The sequence below is a fragment of the Cervus canadensis genome, chromosome 18 (assembly GCF_019320065.1).
Source record: "Cervus canadensis isolate Bull #8, Minnesota chromosome 18, ASM1932006v1, whole genome shotgun sequence".
Taxonomy (NCBI): Eukaryota; Metazoa; Chordata; class Mammalia; order Artiodactyla; family Cervidae; genus Cervus; species Cervus canadensis.
The window spans coordinates 31,839,866-31,854,883 of record NC_057403.1 but is presented as its reverse complement, the minus strand read 5'-3'; the positions used below and the strand labels follow the sequence as shown (position 1 = coordinate 31,854,883).

The 15,018-nt window shown below is 48.0% G+C and overlaps 1 protein-coding gene across 6 annotated transcripts in view; it reads left to right on the top strand.

Annotated features, from left to right (window-relative positions):
• Positions 1-15,018, top strand: part of ZNF536 (zinc finger protein 536) — a 446,058-nt gene that overhangs the window by 43,048 nt on the left and 387,992 nt on the right. For 5 of the 6 annotated variants that reach the window (XM_043437645.1, XM_043437647.1, XM_043437643.1 and 2 more), the window contains exon 2: positions 10,311-10,380. The exons of the other annotated variant lie outside the window; for it this stretch is intronic. The gene's annotated coding sequence lies outside the window, so the exon portion shown is untranslated. The remainder of the gene's footprint in view (positions 1-10,310; positions 10,381-15,018) is intronic. 6 annotated transcript variants of the gene reach the window in all.

Here is a 15,018-nt window from a genome sequence, read left to right as displayed (position 1 = left end):
GACCTGAGGTTTTAGGAAATGTGAAACCAAAAATACACATGCAGTGTGTCTTCAGTTATGGTCATAAACTCACATGTGCTCACACATGCGTGTGTGGAAAAGAATAGAAAGAAATATACCAAAATATCAACAACAATCACACCAGCTGATAGAACTATGTTATTTTTTTCTTTGTAATATCTTGTATGTTCCAAATGTTCTGGAAGTGAGCACTATTACTTAAATAGCCAGTTTTATAAAACTAAAAGTAAATGAACTGAAAAAAGCAACACCTGCACAGGAGACCCTACGATGGTTCAGGTAGAAATTGTGTAACTTTCATTTTGACTCAGAGAATATCTATGGAACCAACATTTCAAGTGATGTTGATAACATTACATTTTCTCTAAAACCCTCTTCGGAAAACAAATGAATTTTTATGATGGCTAAATTCAGCTGTCAGAATGGCCTGAGTTTTTGCACAGGTTGAAATTGGCACTGTCCAGTATAAATATAATAGCAGCTGCTCATGTAGCTCCACATACAACTTTACATTTATAATGGAAAAGAATATTAAAAAGAATATGTATACACACATATAGGTATATGTGTATATAATTGAATCACTTTGCCGTACAGCAAAAATTAACACAACATTGTAAATCAGCTACACTTCAATTAAAAAATAAGTAAAATCAAATAGAAACAAAGCAAAAACATTTTTCTAATGGGCACATTAAAATGGTAAACAAACAAACAAATAAACGAAAAATAAAATGGTTAAAAAAACAACAGGTGAAATTGGTTTTAAGACTAAATTTTATTTAATTCAGTGTATCCAAAATATTATCACTTTGACGTGTAAAAACGTGTGAAGAATACAAAAGAGATATGTGACATCTTTCCAAACATGTTGTGTGTTTTAGGCTTACAGCACACCTCACTTTGGGCTGACGCAGGTTTTCACGGGCTTGGTAGGCACCTGTGGTCAGTGACGGCCAAGCTGGACAGCATGGCTCTGTGTGATGGCTGAATATTCAAGCACTGTTTGCCAGGCAGAGTATAGAGTACTTGAGCAGCAGCGTAACTTGCAGTAAGTATAAAGGGAAAAAAAGCACCGTGTGCTTTCCAGTTTTTCACATTTCTTTGTCAGGATAAGCTGCGTCATAGATCCCTACCTTGTGGTCTGATGATGACATGACATGCCTCCTCTGTAGGGATAAAGGTTTTTAACTCAGGTGGTGATACAGTAAACTAGAACGCATTTACAAGGTGGGAGACTTTTTCCCCCCTCTTTTGCATTCCTCGCACTCTGGGGGGTCACAGCTATCTCAGACTTGCTGTCCAGTAGAGTCTTGATCTGATGTGGGAGCTGCCTTCCCAGGGATAGGCTGAGACCTGGGGCAAGCGGGGCAAAGACATTGGGGAGATGCTGCCAGGCTGGCTCTCCGAGCAAACAGCCTCCAGGAAGAGCTGGGGTGCCCGTCCTGCCTGGCTCAGGCTCTGGGACGCCACCAGCATGGCAGCTTGGCACCATATCCAGTGACTCAGGTCTTGAGCCTCGTGGGAAGCGTGTGCATGTGGTCTGTGCCTCCTGCCCTGAGCACAGTGGCCTCCAGGGCGGGTTCTCCTCTGCCTTATCCTGGATTGGAACCTCCCACCTTGGGGTAAAGGCTTGTGTGTGCTCCTAAGGATGCGTGGGGCCATGGGATGTCTCCGACTAGTGGTCACCAGGCACGCTTGGCTGCTTTGGAGATGGGGCTCTCCAAAGTGGGGAGAGAGATGTTGTCCGGTCCTGGGAGACAGTGGGGGTAGGGTGGCTTTCACATCTTAAGAGCTCTTAACCTTGGACTTGTTACTTTGTGGCGAGTGCCTCAGCTTGCCATCAGTAAATGAACACGATAATGGTATACCCACCTCACTGGGTTGTCGTGAGGGTCAGTACTGACATGAGGGATTCTGGTTGGCACATGGTAAGTGCTCAGCAAGCATCCGTTGTCACTCTTATGAGTTCAGGAATGATTTGGTCAATGAACAAGTCCCTTTAGAAGTGGTGGCGTGTGTGTGTGTGTGTGTGTGTGTGTGTGTGAATATATTCTGGACATTTCCTGGACTATTAATATATTTTTTTAAGGGCCCATGCACTCCTGTCTCCTTTCTGCACTGTCAGCCTGGACTGAATCACCAGCAAACATCTCTTCCTTCTCCTTTCACTTTCCCTCTCTCCTTTTCTCCTTCTCAGGGTTGTTTTGACTATGAATTAATTGTAGGTTGGGGGACTTGCAAGCAAAAATCAAAGCCAATAAACTTCAAAAGGATGGGGAGGACCAGGGCCACCGGAGGAGCGCAGGGCCCGACAGGGGCTCTTGTGGCTGCGGGGTGGGGTGGCGGGGGCTTTCCATGTTCCTTCAAAGGGGACACCAAGTGTTTCAGATTGTCACTTAAAAGCTCAGATGCAAAACTTTGGAAATCTGGGAGAGAGGCAACGGTTTCCAAAACAGTTATTTTCATCTTTTGCCAGCAAGTATGAGCCCAGTGGAACGTAGAGTTAAACTTGGAATTTCTTGGCAAGGGTTAATAATCAATGTAGATCTCCTAACAAAGGAGATGCTGCCTTATTATACTGGGAAAGTTTTTTTTTCTTAACTGTCAGTGAAGCAGTACTAATTATTACTCCAGTGTAAATGAGGTCATTTCCTATTAAGAGAACAAAATGCTTAGCCTCGCCTTGCCAATTCATACCAACTATTTTTCACACATACTCAGCTTTTTAGTTTTTTTTTTTTAAATTTTGATAAAATCCATTCATTTGTATTAGAAAAGTGTAAACCATCGCAATAATAGTTGCCCATGATTACCCAGATGAGCTTTTGTAATGTGTGGGTTGTTTGAATACCATGTGTTAGCTATGGAACAATTAGGCAGCTGAATGGATCTTTAAAACAATCAGATACTTTTATCTCACTGAAAAAATACATTCCTTGGATGTGTACTGTTAAACCGTAAATTCCGGGGAACATTAAACTCACGTCACGAGGAGAACTTTCGGATATATGTTGATCAAGGACAAAAAGACATCCAAATATCTTGTCTTCATGTTTTCATTTTTTATGCAAGCAAAAAGATTTAAGGAATATTGTAGCAAACAAAGGGTAATTGTTTTAGCCCAGATGTTGCTTTTGCACAACAAGCAGGTTACAATGTTCCCACAGAGCTGATGAGCCCAATCAGGGAAATGATTAAAAATTGATTTTGTCCCTGTAATTACAGTATGTAAACTACTTAGCTTGGATTGCAAAGGAAGTGATTTTCTAATTACGTATATACTCTGGTGTCTAATGATTGGTTTTTTGAAGTAATGAAGAGAGAGCACTAACGACTCCTTGGTGTTCTGTTGTTTAAGAAAGACCATCTTTAGAGTAAGCATCAACAGACAAAGAGTTTAAATTGAATTTTCAACACTGTTAATGTGCACATGGATTTGTTTATTAAAGAGACAGAGGAGTAATTTGATTGGCTCTGAGCATCTTGGCATTTTTTCATGCTAAAGCATGTAAAAATACATGCACCGGGTCGCAAGCTGATGGGAAGAAGCCTCTCCACTCCTCTTTTATCATCCCAGCGCCTGGGCTGATATCGCGGGCTCTCAGGTTCCTGTGAGCGTCTGATGTCTGTGTATCCTGAAAGCATTGAGATCGAACAGGTATCAAATAGCTTCTTCATCAAAGTTACCTTTGTTTTAAAATGAAAGAAGAGGCTTCCTTTGGAAGCATGTCTGGGCAGCCCAACGCACTCCGTGTTATAATATTTCAGTCGTGTCCTGTGATGCTGGGCTCTGCGTCAGGGTGGCAGCTGCCACCGCCCCCCCCATATGTGTGTGCACAAACACACACAGACGTGCACACACACTCACACACTCTCACAGGTGCCAGCCCCATATTTGGAGGCCTGACTGCAACTGCGGTGGGTCAGGGGTGGGACCCCTTGCGGGGGCGCTGATGGGGTTTAGGAAAGAGCTGCCTGAGTTCCGAGTGTTCCTTCTCTGCTGTGAGACACTTCGAGGCTGTGGAATAACAGCTCCTCAAACACCTGTTCTGGCAGAAGTTAAGAGAGGGTGGTGCCTCCAAGGTGACCCTGAGAGCGAGTGTGTGGGGAGACCAACCGACCAGGGCACTCTGCCTTTGCAAAGATCATTTGTTACTCACAGTTCTTAAGGGGAGGGGGCACATCACGCCGTGCAGGGCTGCATAGGGGAGCACCAGGGCTGGTCAGCAAACAGAAGAGGTGAAAACATGGGCACGAGTCATTATTGTAGTTTTTTGAGAGAAAAGCACTGCAAGGCAGGAGTGGACTTAGGATCAGCTGTGCTGTGCTGGGCTTAGTCACTCTTAGTCGTGTCTGACTCTTTGTGACCCGGTGGACTGTAGCCCGCCAGGCTCCTCTGTCCTTGGGGATTCTCCAGGCAAGAATACTGGAGTGGGTTGCCATGCCCTCCTCCAGGGGATCTTCCCAACCCAGGGATCGAACCCAGGTCTCCTGCATTGCAGGCATATTCCTTGAGCCATCAGGGAAGTCCAGGAATACTGGTGGGTAGCCTATCCCTTCTCCAAAAGAACTTCCCGAACCCAGGAGCTGGGGTCTCCTGCATTGCAGGAAGATGCTTTATCAGCTGAGCTATCAAGGAAGCCCTAGGATTGGCTAGTCAGATAATTTTAGCAGGCTCCGGGGCTCGGAGTTGTCTCTGTCTCTAGTTGCCTGGTACCTGGGTGACCAGAGCAGGTGGACAATGGGCCAGACTGTGAGAGTCTGACATAGGAGGTGGCTGGGGCACAGACTCTGGATTGGTTTGCAGATGAAAGATGTGCTCCCGGGGGAGTCATTTGCTATCTCTGGGAATTGGCTCCCACTGGGAGGAGCTGTCCCTGCAGGGTCAGTAAGGCCCCAGATGTCAAAGCATCAGAAACATATGGTTTCTGCACCTGAGCCGTGGCTTGATGAGGGAATGGCGCCTTGTGCCACCAGCTTCCGGGGCCAGGATGAGCGCAGGGTGAGTCTGGGCCCCCCTTACACCTGGCGTCCTACTCAACAAGTCCGATGACTCCATACAAAAGGCATCCTGAATCTGCTTGCTCCTCCCCATCACTGTTGCTCTCAGCCCAGGTCAGGTCAGCCTCCTCCCTCACCTGGACAACTGCTGCAGCCTCCCCAGTGGTCTCCCTGCCTCCACTCTGGGCCCCTCTTGCCTGTTCTCCCCACCGCAGCCAGTACAGGGCAAATCAGATCATGTTATTCCCTCACTCAAGCCCCACCACTGGCTCAGAATAAAACCCATGTTTCGTACTGTGTCTGCTGAGGTCTGTGAATCCTAAGTAGCCCACCCTGTCCCATTTCCCCGCTCACTGTCCATGCCTATTGGCTCCGTGGCTTCTTGCTGTTCTGAACACACCAGCTCTGTCCTACCACAGGGCCTTTGCACTCGCTGCTTCTCTGCTTGTGAAGTTCCCCCCAGCTGTTCACAGGGCTCGCTCCCTTACTTCTTTCTCATCCCTTGTCAAGGTCACATTTTAGTGGGGTCTCCGCCTTGTCTAACGATGAGTCTGTCCATTATTGTCCCAGATTTTTTCTTCTTAGAGCTTATTATTCACTTATATTGTATGTTACTTCTATTTGTCACTGCTCACTGAAATGTACGCTTTGCACAAGCAGAAGTATTGCTTATGCTGCATCCCTGGAACTTAGAAGGTAGAAGCCGGCTAGGTACACGGGAGCCACTTGATGAGTGAGGGCTGAATGAGGGGCTCAGTCCCCCAGGCTCTCTCCCAGGTTGCATTCCTCACCAGGAAGCCTCTTCTGTTGAGAACTAGAGAGGATGAGGGCTGTCACTGGGGCTGTGTCTATCCCTCTGAGTCTCAGAGAAAGAAATAAAAAATCTGTCAGTGCTTTGGAGTGGAAGTCTCAAGTCCATCATGTTTTGGCCCTTGTCCCTAGTGGGCCTGGAGAATATTGAGCACTGAATTGGGAAAGGCACCCAGACCCTTGGAAGGGGCGATGTATCCCCAGGAGGTGTCCCCTGGAGACACGGCTTGAGTACCCCTCTGTGCGCCCCTCTGACGGAGCAGAGCCCATGGCCCAGGAGAGCAGGTTCAGAGGCCTTGGCCCTGGACACTGGGGTGAGAGGTCCAGACAGCTCCAGATGTGTCTCCTGTTAGCTGCACCCTTCTCCAGACACAGGACTGTGGGAGTTCGGCTGCTCTGTCTCCGAATCCTTCTTTCCTAACTCTTGTCTGGGAGGAAAGCAGTTTATCCGGCTCCCATCTGCCCCAGACAGCCCAGACTCCACAGCAGACAGCCCTGCTCCTGCTGCTGGAACTCCAAGCGGCCCCTGGGGAGGGGTATCTCCAGGAATACACTCTGCCTCCCGCAGGGCCAGCGTCTGGAGCAGAGTATGGACCAGGGGAGGGGTGAGGTGAGCCAGCCCTTCCTTCCTTCCTTCCATCCGCCTTTTCCTTCCCTCCATCTCTACTACCTTCTCCTCTCTCCCGCCCTTCCTTCCTTTCTTCCGTCCATCTCATCCCCCCATCTATCTTATTGTCCCTTCATCTTGCCCTACTCCCTCCATCCTTCCCTTTTCTCTTTACTTCCCTGCCCCGCTTTCTCCCTTCCTCCCCGCTGCACAATATTCACTGAACTCAGAGCCGTCTGCCAGAGGCTGGGGCCTGGGAGGTGAGCGGGGCACAGCCCTTTCCCCTGGTGGTGTGGGAACTGGTCTCAGCGTGGTGCCTGGTACCAGGTCCTCGGGAAATGGTAACTCTCGTTATCACTCATAGGACCTTCCAGTTGTCCTGGTGCAGAGTGGTAGATAGGTGTGTAATGAGCACGGGAAGGCACCATGTCTGCCTAGAGGAAGGGATCTTTTGTGTTCAACTTGGGGCTCGTTACAGAGGCCCTGGCAAGGGGAGCATGTGTGGCATGTCTGCTTATCTTCTGACGCCCTTGTGTCTGAGGATGAGAGGCTGGGCTCTGCCCCACGAAGGTTTCCTGGCTCCGCTCAGAGCTTCCATGTCTCTCCTGGGAGAACTCAGGAGGAAGGGGGTCCCCTGTCCCCTAGTGGGGGCCCAGCAGATTCACAGGGATGCCACACTGTGGGCCCACTGTGTGCCAGGACACCCCAGAGCTGCCTGGACCACCTCTCACTTTTTTTTCTGGGTCCCCCCCTTCAAAATCCCTCTCTCAGAGCTTTCCATCCCCTCTGCTCCCCTCCCCTTCCTCAGAGGCCTTAGAAGTGCCTCAGACTCTAAGTGATCCCTCCATCCCTCCCCACTGCCTTCTCTCTCCTTCTCTCTGCTGCTTCTCCAAGTTGCAGTCGACCTGCACTGCTTGCTCCAGCCCCACGGCAGGATCTCTGGACCTTTGCCCTCCCCTTCCCTCCATCCCTGTCTCCCTCGAGGCCCTGCCTGCACCTGCTGAAGGGCTCATGTTCTGTGCGCTTCCTCCCTGGTTCCCACTGTGGCCGCCTCTCGGCTCCCTGTCCCACCAGACCCTTCACACAGTGGGCCGTTCCTGGATCCCATGGCAGATCTGCTTGCCCCTGGCCTGCCTCAGGGGTCGGCACACAGAAGGTCTGAGGCACTGAGCGAACAGGTCTCCTAAACTCATTTGCTCCCCTGGGCTGGTGTGTATTTTACAGGGGAGGCAGGGGGATCAGTTTTGTGAGTTTCAGGCATTTCTGATGAGGTGGTTGCTCCCCAGCCCCCCTTGACTCATGCCATGCCACGCTTTTTGCTGCCTCTGTTACCTGCCCCCTTCCACCCCTCCTCCGATCTGGTGGTACCTGCACCAAACTGGGCTTGTGGGCCATGTCTCCTGGGTGTCCCCCTGCCTGGCTCCTCAGTGTGGGGTCCCTGTGGGAGGCAGGGATGAGGGGAGACTCATGTCAGGGACCAGGTTATGTTACTAGGTTATCTCTCAATGCGAGTTACTTACTTGTACCCGAAGAGCTGTTTCTTTCATCGAGGAATACAGAATTACTGCCCTGGCATTTTCCTTCCTCCCCATCCTGAATTAGAGCATCAGTGTCTGATGTGGTCACCTTTGCCCGACCTGCTGTGAATGTAGTGACATCAGACACCAGGAGCCCCTCTTGTTTGGACTGGCTCGCCAAGGCCCAAATGACACCAATTTGATTTCCCTTCCTCAGGTTCCTCTTCCCACAGGAAGCTTGTTAGGCTAAGCTTCCTAGGCAGGCAGCCACCTTTGGATAACCCCCTACCCATTCGGGACAGCCCTGAAGAGGGCACAGCCCCGACGAGGGTGCAGCCCCAGTCAGGGCACAGGGCTTGTGCTGGGGCCTCGGGTGGCTCTGACGCTGGGCAGATTTCAGGAGCTGGCGGTCTGATCAGGGGCGTGAAGCCGGGGGACATGCAGAGGTGGGATTTCCCCAGAAGAAGTGTGCCGTGTTCTCCTTGTTACTGGAACGTACGAAGCTTCTAAGTGAACAGCCCCTGGAGAATGGTCCTTGAATTTTGTAAGCCATGAACTTGGATATAAAATCTGGGTCTGACCTCCACCTCCTGCAGTCTCCTCCCTAAATGTCAGGAGCTTGTGTGCAAAGTGTCTTTGCAGCTTCAACTGGGCCTGTTCCTCCCAGCTCCGGTAGAATTTGGTAAAGCATAGCTTGAGTGTATGTATTACACTGCCTAGATTTGAGTGTTGAGTGATACAGAAAACACAAAATGTGGAAGATAATCTGATCGAGGACAGAGAGAGTCTTGTAATCTCTGTCCTCATGCAGATGGTTGAGATGTCGACTTGCTTTCTGTCTCAAGATAGTCAGGTAGAAATTCGTTTACAAATAGCAGTGTCCCTGTTACACTTTGAGAAAACACTTCTAGCATGTACTCAGCAAACACCTTTTTGGTTGCCAGAAATCAATCTTGGAATTGGATGGAGTGTTGCAAGTCGGTGGTTTGATGTTCAAATACCTTGGGCTGGGGCTGCCGCTGCGTACTCTCCGAATACATCTTCTAGTTCATTTGCAGACACCTCCTTGACTCTGTACTAGAATTCTACTTCTGCAATATCAGAATGTACAGTTTGTCAAGAGAGAACACTTGCTTGCCCTGTAGTCTCTTCTGGAACACAGCAAAGCAAATTAGCTTCTGCACTGCACTGGCCCTGAGCTGGAGATCACAGATTAGGGCTTGGCCTCAGTCACCCCAGCTGATGGCTCTTGAGCCACTGTGGCAGGCATCTCGGCTTTCCCTCTGGGCCGTGATCCCATCCTGCTGCTTTCCTGGTCTTGGTTCAGAGAGAGGACTTTGATGTCACACAATACCCCTGACCCCTGGCCCAGTTGTCGGTTCTTGGTCTGGAGCTGTTGCGAGCTGCCCTTGCCACTGAACAGGAGTAGCCAATTGATATTTGGGTGAAATTGTGTGTGGTCTGCTGTAGGGGCCTCCTTAAATTAGTGAGAGAAAAAGAACCCTGGGTTCCTTCTCAGTCACTTTTAGAATTCCAAAGAGAGAGGAAAGAGGGGAAGGAGGGATGTATATACACACACATACACACACACATATATATACACACACACACATATGTGTGTGTTAATTGCTCAGGCATGTCCTACTCTTCGTGACCCCATGGACTGTAGCCCACCAGACTTCTCTGTCCATGGAATTCTCTAGGCAAGAATACTGGAGTGGATTGCCATTCCCTTCTCCAATATGTGTGTGTGTGTGTGTGTGTGTGTGTGTGTGTGCACGCACTAAGTTACTTCAGTTGTGTCTGACTCTTTGTGACCCATGGACTGTAACCTGTCGGGCTCCTCTGTCTATGGGATTCTCCAGGCAAGAATACTGGAGTGGGTTGCCATGCCCTCCTCCAGGGGATCTTCCCTACTCAGGGATTGAGCCCGCATCTCTTAAGTCTCCTGCACTGGCAGGTGGGGTTTTTTTTTTTTTTTTTTTTTTTTTTTTACCACTAGTACCACCTGGGAAGACTATATATGAGAGAGAGAGAGAGAGACCGCCCTTATTTGCTCTCATTTCTTCCATCCACCTAGAGAAGAGACGGCGAGATGCCCCACTCCCTTCTCTTTTCGCAGGTGGCAATTTCCCATTAAAAGAAGCTGAGCAAATCTGGTTTATTGCAGCGGAGGTCATATAGTTCCCAATTTAAAAATTGCTCAATGAATTGGGGCAGTGGGGGCTATTAAATGTTTTTAGATGCTAGTTGAGTGTCTTAATTGTTACCGTGGCTGAATGTTGTTTACCTGTCTTATTGGAGTCGATGGGTCCAACGCTGAGAATCTCTAACAGGTCTTATCTTTGCAGTTCCTGACCACCACGGCTTTAAGAATATCCACCCGCCACGAGGCAGCTCCGTTGCTTTCAGACTCGCCTGGTAAGGAACACTGATTTACAGTTTGTTGAAGGGATCCTGCCTGTGACTTGTGGGGAACCAGGTGGCCCTCTCTGGGTTGTAGACCTTTGTGCTGGGTGGAAGTTCTCCCAGCTACTCCTTTGCTTCTGTGGACAGAGGCTGGGCTTTGGAGAAGCTTCCAGATTCAAAGGTCTCTGGGATCCAGCTTGGGTCCCAGGTCTCCTGGATGGCATGACTACGTGATGTCAAGACATGCTCAGAAGGTCTCAGAACAGGGTCACAAAGCCCTGCGAGGTTGACCTCATTGCCTCTCACATGACATCTTGCAGAGTCTCTGTCCACCAGCCGGCAGTGGGCGCCAGAGCTGGGGGGCTGGTGGGATGGCTGCCTGAAGGCCGGCGGCTCTTCCAAGCACCGCCCGTGGCCCGTTTCCCCACCTCTCAGCGCGTGGTCCCGTGGCTTGGCCCCGTCTTGAAGGAAACCTGTATCTGAGTGGCTCGGTACCTGTCACCTCAGTTGGACTCAAGATCACAAACTCAGTCATGGAGTGTTTTTCCCACATGACGCTAAAAACTTAAGGAGAAGGGGCGGTGCTGGTATTTGATGTCTGCGGCCCCCTCCTCTGAGGCTGCCCCGACACCTCTGTAAACTCACCCTGAGATCTGATTAGCCAAACCCACCTTCTCCTGACCATGGGCCTCAGAGGTCACTACATAAACCAGGAAAATTGATAGTGGAATTATGCACTTAGAAATTAATTTTGTACTGTACTGAATATATATATTTTTTTTACTGTGACTTTATCTTGTTGAAAAAGTGCTTACTTCTGATTTTGTGGATATTACTGACCGTGGATTACTTTTATTTTGGTTTTTACACAACAGTTATATTAGAAATTTGCTGTTTTATTCTTACCTTCTTAGTAAAAATCCTTTTATCACACAATGGGTAATTTATATCCATTACCAGGCCTTTCAATCCTTTTCAGTGGGGCTGTCAGCGCCGTTGGCACAGTAATGATTAATGTGATCTAATAATAGTGTGCCATTATATTACCTTAGTAAAACATGTACCAACATCCTATTCGGATCTACCAAATTCATAGCTTCCTATAATATTTTTGTTGAAAGACAGGATTACTATTTTTCAAAGCTGATTTTTTCCCCTTTAACATATTTAATGAAATTCACAATTCTTTGCCTTAGTAATCCGGGCATTTGATTGGGCTTGGTGGGTGAATTTGACATCTGTAGGCACAGTTGTGATTTGTCAGGGAGAGGCTGGACAGTCCAGAGATCTGCCAGGGAGATTATTGTGTTTTTGTGAGGCCTGGGTTGTTTTGCCTTGAAGAAAAAAAAAATGGGTGGATTTCCAGTCCTGTCTGACATGTAATAAGAAAAGTGTGTTTTAGATCAAAAGGCAAAAGAGCAAGTAATTTGGCTCAAAGGCTCCTCTCTCCCGTCCCCAGTTTTATCCACTCTCGTCACCTGCCTCCGTCTGCTGGTGAGCAGGAGGGGCCAGGGAGCTGGGGGGGCAGCTTCAGACTCCTTTCCTGGAAATGCTCCTTCTTGACCTGTCCCTTTTTTCTTGAGGCTTTGGCTCAGCCTCTCTGGAGCTAAGACGGGGCTCCTCGGCCTGGCAGTGCTGACAATCTGGGCTGGGTGATTCTTTGCTGTGGGGCCATCCTGTGCACTCTGGGTGGTTTATAGCATCCCTGGCCTCAGCTCACCAGGTGTCAGTTATGAATCCCTTCCCCTCTTGTGGCAAACAAAAATGTCTCTTGAAATGACCAAATATCTTCTGGGGGCACAGTCGGCCTGCTTGAGAACCTCTGGTCTAATGTGATAGGAGCATGAGCAGATTTTTTTTTGCGGTGTGGGGGAATTCCAGCTGGAGCTCCAGGGTTTCCTGGTGCTTCCTGGGACATCTTCTGGCTGTGGGGGAGAAGCTCTGTGGTTGATGGCTCACTCTGCATCCTTTTCCCAGCTGAAACGCAGCCCTCTAACTTCTCTCCCCACCCCCATCTCTGTCATAGAGCCTGGCCCGAGTGAGGGCCTGATTCTTAGCTTCTTCCACTTAAATCCCATTATAATCATGCTTGTGATTGATAACATTCCACCTTTTCAAAGGGCTTTAAAATCTGTGTCAACCAAGGATGACATTATTGTAGTACGGGCGAGATGTATTCAAACAATTACACACTCAAATCAAAGTGGGAAGGTTTGTCCTTCTATCCTGGTGCCTTTGTGATGTGGCTTTCGCCAGTGCCTCAGCACCCTCCACCACGGCCCCAGAAACCTTCAGCAGGAGAATGTATGAGTAGAAACAGGTTTTGCCCTTGATATCACTCAGATCTGAAAGCAGCCTGAATATTTAGGCTTCTTGAGGCTAATGAGGGGCTTCCCTGGTGGCTCAGATGATGTAAAGAATCTGCCTGCAATGCAGGACCCAGGTTCGATCCCTGGGTTGGAAAGATCCCCTGGGGAAGGCATCAGCTCCCCACTCCAGTATTCTTGCCTGGAGAATTCCATGGACATAGGAGCCTGCCTGGGTACAGTCCATGGGGTTGCAAAGACTCAAGGCTAGACAGTCGGGGAAGAAAGTGAGGTTGTTGAACACAGGGAAGAGAGAGGGGGTGAGGGAGGGAGAAAGATCCTTGTTTTTGATTCAGAACAAAAATTACTGCTGCAACACTGGCTCGAAATATGCAATCAACTGAAATCAGGAAAAGTATTTTGAATACAAAATTTATATTGAAATACTTGAATCTAGATACGTGTGCACCCACATACATGTATATATTTAAATCAAGGATAGAGAAGATGAGAAATAAAGCTTTTGTCATAAAAATACTGCCTGTAGTATTTGCCTTCAAATGATTCTGCCACATTGGAATATGTTTTTGTACTGTTAGCATTTCCATAGAACACACTTTTGTTTGTTTCTACAGCTGATCCTCGATGGTGACAACAAGTGAGGGAAATGTCTCTGATTTACCTCTGTGATGGAAGATTTAAAATACATTGTGATGTTTGATGCAGGAATAATTTTGGAGACATAGTTCTTTACTGGTTCTGGTCTGTCTCTCCTGCCGCTAAGTCACTTCAGTCGTGTCCGACTCTGTGCGAGCCCATAGACGGCAGCCCACCAGGCTCCCCCGTCCCTGGGATTCTAGTACAGTGTAAATGTGGAGAGAGTATGGACTTGCTGTATTTTGTTCAGTATTAGTTTCTAATTTCTGGAATGATGCTCTCTGTATAGTAGGTTCTCAATAAAAATGGTGACTGGAAGGATGGACAAGTGGATGGATGTATGGGTAGTTGGATGAGTGGACGAATAGATAAGTAGATGATGGATGAATGGATGGGTGAATCAGTAGACGGATGGATGGGTGGGTGGATGGAGGGAGGGAGGGATAGATGGATGGGTAGATGAGTGGATGGATGGGACTGTATCTCAAACCCTGACAGGATCTTAGAATGGTAGGTCCAGAAATTCAAATGAAAGTCCCACTTTTTACCATCTCTTTATCCCTTGCCCTCCCAAACATTTTTTTTTTTAACATCAAATGGTCGGTTATAGAAGGATATTCTTATTATCTCTCCTTTTCAATCCAGTCTTTAAAACAGAAAACAAAATGTCTGGGACTGTGCCAGGCAATCTCTATAAGCTGAAACCATATGGATGCCTTGTTATGAAAGTAACTCTAAGAATCCACCAGGGTATGTATGCAGATGAAGACATACATACTGGGGTGGAAGACATGGAGGCGGGGTAGGGGAAGGTGACCTCTTTCAAAGCAGGACGTGGGCAAGGAATTTATGAGGCTCAGAAGACTTCCTGTCCAAATGACTGGTTGTCTGTCTCCTGGGTAAAACTCTGTAGTTTATATTGTATTTCATGCTCTCTTAGAGGCTCCTGTGTGTCCTCTTCAGCCCCACCATGCTGGATCTCTTTGGGACTGGATGATGCTCAGCTACCTGGGCTCTGCTATCATGAGGGACTAGGCTGAGGCTCCCACGTCCCAGCACAGAGGGTACCAGTCTTTGGGAAATGTATTCCTAGTGATGAGGGTAAAAAGTTACTCCACCCTTGACTTTTAAATTATTGCACAATGGATAATGTAGTGGTATTGGTAAGAAAATAATGAATAATAATAAAGAGAGATAAATGACCTCTAAACCTGGCAAAGGTATGGAGTCTGGAACCATATTTCCTGGGTTGAATCATGGTTTCACCATGCATTGGCTATATGACCACATGTCAAGGGATTAGCCTCGTTGTGTCTCTCTTTTCTCATCTGTAAATTGGGGATGACAATGATGACAATATAGTAGACAGTGCAAGTAATCTATGTGATTGTATAAGTAAAATAATGCCTCTTGGCTCAAAATAGGTAATTAGTAAGTGTGTTGCTGTTATTAGCATTTTCATTTTCTCTGTTTAGTCACCTTTTCCCTTTCTCTGTCTTTATTCAAGATTAAGGAAAGTATAGGCCATTTTCAGACTCGTGCTGGAGCTAGGAACTTTGAGAAGTTGCCAGGCATACGGTCTTCCCAGCACCCCTGGGACCGTGGTTAGCAAGTTCAGAGAACGTCAGAAGGGTGGTGAGTTTCCTAAGTCAGCTTCCCCATCCCATTTCCTTTGTGGAGGGAGCGT